The following is a 6,000-nucleotide window of genomic DNA, read 5'->3' as shown; positions in this document are numbered from 1 at the left end:
TTTTAAACGCCCCCCCCCCCCCCCCCCCTATACACATGCAAACATGTGTTGGGTGCGCCAACGTGCAAAAACAACGATTCCGCCTATTGTGTTGCACATGTTACATATCGCCGCGAACATCGGCATGAGAGCAATAATTACTGATAACATTAAACTGATGAGCAGTAAAAGCTTTTAAAGCATCGCCTATGGCCAATTTGCTGTTCACCACATTTCACTTTCATTGGGTTGCCATTCATAAACCATTCATGTAGTGACTATGCAGTAACCATGTGGTCTGTTATTTGTGAGGCAGACCACCCTGGCACTGCAGGTTCGTGCAAAAGAACATATTAATAATATTTTAAGAGGCCTTTATTTATAAAGCAGAGAATCTGACTTTCACAAACATTCTCTCGTGGAGAACCATTTCTAAAGTCCCAGCAAATACTATGCTGTTATCACATCAGCATTGTAATAGGAATGCATACTATAGCTGTTTTTGATCTATGAGTGTTCCTGTTCATTGATAACATGAGAACATTGTTTGTTTACTAAACCCACAATTATGAATGAATGGGGGTGATGTAGCTCACTCCCATTCATTCATAATTGAGGATATAGTTAACATAACATATCCTCAATTATGTACACACACTCAGCGATCACTGATCACTGAGTATGTGTACATTGCTTTTCTCTCTGACACGCTGTCACAGGAGGCTGATCGAGCGGTGTAGAGAGGAAAGCCCAGCCTCCTGTGACAGCGCTGTCTCCGACCCCACACCACTCTGCCGCACTGTGATAGGCGGCCAAGCGGTGTGGGAGGAGAGACACCGGCCGCTCACAACGTTCTTATCCGGCAGCACTCTTCACTTTCTCTCCTCCACGCTGGGACACAGAGCAGCGCCCAGCGGGGAGGAAAGAAATCACGGATGCACCAATATATCCGCCATTTTCGGCCGATATGTTTCGGTGGCCGATATATCGGTGCATTCCTAGTTTTAATCTTTATTTTCATTTTTATTTATTATTTTTTACTTTTTATTTCTTTTCTTTTTTTTTTACTTTTTTCACTTATCAATTTTTCGATTATTATTTATATTATTATTTTTTTTACTTTTTTTACTTTTTTTTCCACTTAACTTTATTGTTATCACACAGGAGCCTGCCGTCCAATACAAAATATCAAGCACAGCATTGTGCTAAATTTCCTGTTCAGCTGAGACAGGAAGCAATGTGAATAACAGAGAGTTTACTGTACCAATGAAAGTTTACTCTACCAATGACTATAATTTGCCCTTCATGTAAAAAGGTCACATTTGCCTGGATTGCACTGCTAATTCAACGTTCACTTTTGTTTTTGGATTGCACTGACTGCATTTTACACTTCCAAAGCAATGAAGCGCCGCAAAAAGACAATCCCTCCTCACTGGGAAATCCTTACAAGCACACTGCAGGATGCTGCCCCCCAAAAAAGCCAGGAAAGCTGTGGAATCTGACGAAGGGGGCGTGCCCCGGAAACGCGTCAACGTCACCTGCACACTGGATCCCCTCAGTGGATGTCCATCTGCTGCCAGCTTACTATATATGGCTGTTCTTATCTATGTTTGTGAGTATCTTCCAGTTTATTTATGATCATTGAAAATAAAGTTGATCTGCACCAGGAAAGGCACCCCCTCTGTTTTCTTTTCCCAGATTCCACAGCATTTTACACTTCATACAATGTTGTTAAAATTCTAGTTGCTATCTGTACCACTTACTGATAATTTCCAGTTTGTGTACTTATTTAATGTCTAGTTTATTGGGGATATATCACCTATTTTTTTACATAATTTTTGTTTTTAATATCACTGAATTATTGCTGATTTTTATACATAATTATTATTTACCACTTTTAGCACAGTGCATATTTATTGATAATTAGTTAAAAAAAAAAGCTCAGGTCTGAGGCCCTCACAAGATAACACAGAGTAGGTGAAGAAAAAAACTAGTAACTGTGTATACAAAGAAATATGGAGCTCAAATAGAGCTCAAGCCCATAATAGGGACGGTATTGTTACAGCCCCAAATAAACCACAGTGTTGATATCCAGAATGTTCCAGAAACAGACAAAACATGTCCTCATAGAATTGAGCAGTGTTATTTTGAAATGATTGATCCTACTTTTTACTTTTTACTGACACTTTAATGACTGGTGTTGTACTTATGGACTGGCACAAAGCCAATCTACCTATATTTAAAAGACATCAACGTTTTTGCAAAGTAATTACAGTCTACAAAGTAACATCTATAGTTGGATAGTATAGTTGGATCTATAGTTACACTTTGGAAACACACTAAAGTGTATTTCTACTTTTGCAGTAAAATGTGAAAAAACCCTTGTATAAGTTTGTTATTTGTTCCTTTATCTACACAGCATACCAAAAAATAACTTAAAAAAAAAAAATATCTTACCTTTCAGATGTTTTGTTATTGCAGGTAAAATGGCTGATTCCAGATATTTCCCAGCCCCTTCACAGTGACCTGTCCTAAATAAGACTGAAATTTGACGATTGTGTTTCTCTGATAAGCTTCATTAATATACTGTATTATTATATTATTATTATTATGGATTTATATATAATTTGCTCAGCGCTTTACAAAATGGAGGAGACAGTACAGTTACAATACAATTTACAATACAATGCAATTTCAGTACAATAGGGTTAGAAGGGCCCTACTCGTGAGAGCTTACAATTTAGTAGTATCTGTACAATGGACAAGGCACCTCAAACCCCTCACAGCCCTATCCTAACATTTCCTAACATTTCAAAGAAAGAGAAGCAAGAGCTTTTAACCCTTAAAACCCTAATCCAAGTAAAAGCAATGTAAACTGCAAGAAGCATTTCTTAATTTGTTTTTAGTTTATGCTATGTGATTGGGAACATGTAACAAATATAAAAAATAGGTGTTATTCCAATTTGGCTACAAAAGTGGGAATATAATTTGATAGTTTGATAAAGGACCACACAGATTCGTTTTTTATAGAAAAATAAAAGCAGTATCTGTGGCATGTTTTAATGTATGTTACTTATGTGTAAAATAAGCCCCAATATATCTCTCCTATAATTCCATAGAACATAACACTTATCAGTAAGAGGCTTGTTTTCTTGAGCTCCTGCAGCAACGAGTCCTTGGAATAACGGGCCAAGTGCAAAAATTCAATTTACTAATCTAGAGTTGAAAACTCACAATGTGCTCCTTTCCCACAGTCACCATGTTAGTTAAAAATAACTTTCCAATCCAGCGTGATTTCCAAAGAAACACCTCTTGATTTTATTCAACAAACAATTTTTAATTACCTTTTTTTTTCAGCATCCTGATTCATTCCTTACCATACTGTCAATAGAAGGGCTTGTTCCAAACTTCCACTTTTGAGGTACGACTACATCTCCCAAGATTACTTGAGTGTCATATAGAAGGGGTTGTGATGAAGGGGCAAATTGCGCATAAGAAAGAAGCTTTTCTTGGTGGCACTGGATGAGTTGATAGTTGATACAGTAGTTCATATTGGGAACATGCCGAGGAGAGCGGCTACTTCCCACATAGCCACCCTCAAAAAGTAAGTGAGTATGTTTCTGCATATACAATCTCGCATTGCTATTTAAAGGAATTTAGATGGCTACTTATGAATGTAAGGAATATTATTTTTGAGTTTTTTATTGAGTTTAGTGACACTTAAAGAGCATTGCAATGTATTTATTAGGGATGCACCGATATCGGTTTTTCGGTATCGAGTACGAGTACCATATTTTTCACCAAGTAACGAGGGAGCATGGAGTCAGTTTCCCAGCCAATCAGAAAGCCAGGGAGGCAAGTCATTACCTGCCCATTGGCTTCCTGATTGGCTGGGAAGCCTGCTCCATGCTCCCTGGTGACGAGGGAGCATGGAGCCTGCGTCCCAGCCAATCAGGAAGCCAGGCGGCGAGTCATACTGCTGATACTGGAAGTTCTGGTATCGGGATAGGCATTGGGAGCATTTGGGCGAATACGAGTACTCAACCGAATACTCGATATAGGTACCTCTACCAATACTATTATCGGTATCGGTGCATCCTTAGTATTTATTTACATTATTAGAGCTGTTATATAACTTGCTTTACTTAAAAATGGAGCAGTAATCATTTAAGTGCTGTTTAAAAAACAATGTAACACCAGAGACCCTGTCACCAAGCTAAACAATTGCAAATAAAAGCATAGAAAATAAAGTATTTTAAATATTAGAAATATTATTGAGATCTTAATACAAGAAAGACAAAGTAGAATGGGTAGAGGACACTTTCCAGAGAAGTATCAAATTGTAAATACAAAGGAAGATCAAACCTGAGATACATGAAACCAACTAACAGACCCAGTAGGGGAGGTATAGGTAGCGAACCCGTATAGGGGTACTGCTAGTGAGAGTAATGAAGGCCACAGAACCTATACCACGGACTGATCCATGGAGCTCCCTGAACCCACCAGCATCCCAGATGGAAATATCTCAACCAATCGGCCATGATGTGATAGAAAGTGTCCACATAAGTTAGGAAAAAGGAACAGAGGAAATGAGGAAGAGAAGGGAAGAAAGGGAAAGAAGGATAGATAAATAAGATAAACAGGAAGGAAAAGGAACACACAAAAGAAAAGAACAAGAACATGGTAAAAGTGGCAAGAAAAACATAGAAAGAGACGTTAGTTGTTCATGATATCACAAGAATAAAGCAAAGTTTTGGGACCACGATAGAGGGAACCTACGTGCTCCTGAAACATTGCTTTATCTTTGTGATATGATGAACTACTAACATCAACAACAGACATTTTTTGATGAAGGAATGACAGTGTGCTGGGAACTTATTCTCTATTCCTGTCTCCCAATTCTGATCCTTAAATGTCACCAGCTTATATGGGCTTGCGATGGACACAACAAGTAGTGGATTCAACACACATTATACGGGCATAGTCCACTGTTGTTACAATCAGGAAATCTGCCCTGAGAAATGTCATGCAGCCATCACTGGAATGCATACATGTAGATATAAGGTGGCTACAAAGAGAGCATAGTCCACTGTTGTTACACTCATTCTCTATGTGTATCTACCTTGGCGCTATCCACTAGTTACTACAGCACTCGCAATAAACTACAAGGGACACATTGGCCAGGTGTGCAATGGGATATCTACAGACAGAAACAGGTAAATGTCTCCCATGGGAGTATGTGCTTGAACAAAAACCTTCATGGCAGGATCAACAGGTCTTATTTTAACCACTTCAATTCTAGTACCTACAGTTGTGTGAAAAAGTGTTTGCCCCCTTCCTGATTTTTCATTGTTTTGCATGTTTGTCACACTTTAATGTTTCAGATCATCAAACAAATGTAAATATTAGTCAAAGATAACACAAGTAAACACAACATGCAGTTTTTAAAGGAAGGTTTTTATTATTAAGGGAAAACAAAATCCAAATCCACATGGCCCTGTGTGAAAAAGTGTTTGCCTCCCCTGTTAAAACATAACTTAAGGTGCCCATACACCTTACGATTATTGTAAGATAATCGTATGCAATCGACTTTTTGTACGACAATTGTAACGTGTGAATGTAGTACCCGACCGATAGTACTGTACAATCGTACGACTTTTGACGGTCAAGCATGTTTGAACACTTTGGTCGATCGTACGATGTTCGCATGGTTGGTGGCATTTCCGTCCGTCAAAAGTCGTACGATTAACACTGCGCATGCACAAACGAAAATAATTACGCTCAATTACCATAAGTCATCCAGGTGTTTTTTTTAACTACCGCTGATTGAACCTTGCGATAGTCGGGGCAGGATGGGGCCGTCGTACGAAAATCGTACGATGGTTCGATCATCGGACGAAAAGTTTTGTCCGATAATCGTAAGTTGTATGGGCACCTTTAACTCTGGTTTATCATACCTGAGTTCAATTTCTCTAGCCACACCTGTTCGCAATCAGGAAACCACTTAAATAAGACTTGACT

This window comes from Nanorana parkeri, unplaced genomic scaffold (assembly GCF_000935625.1).
Source record: "Nanorana parkeri isolate BGI_ZX_2015 unplaced genomic scaffold, ASM93562v1 scaffold27, whole genome shotgun sequence".
NCBI lineage: Eukaryota > Metazoa > Chordata > Amphibia > Anura > Dicroglossidae > Nanorana > Nanorana parkeri.
Note: the sequence above shows the minus strand (reverse complement) of the source record.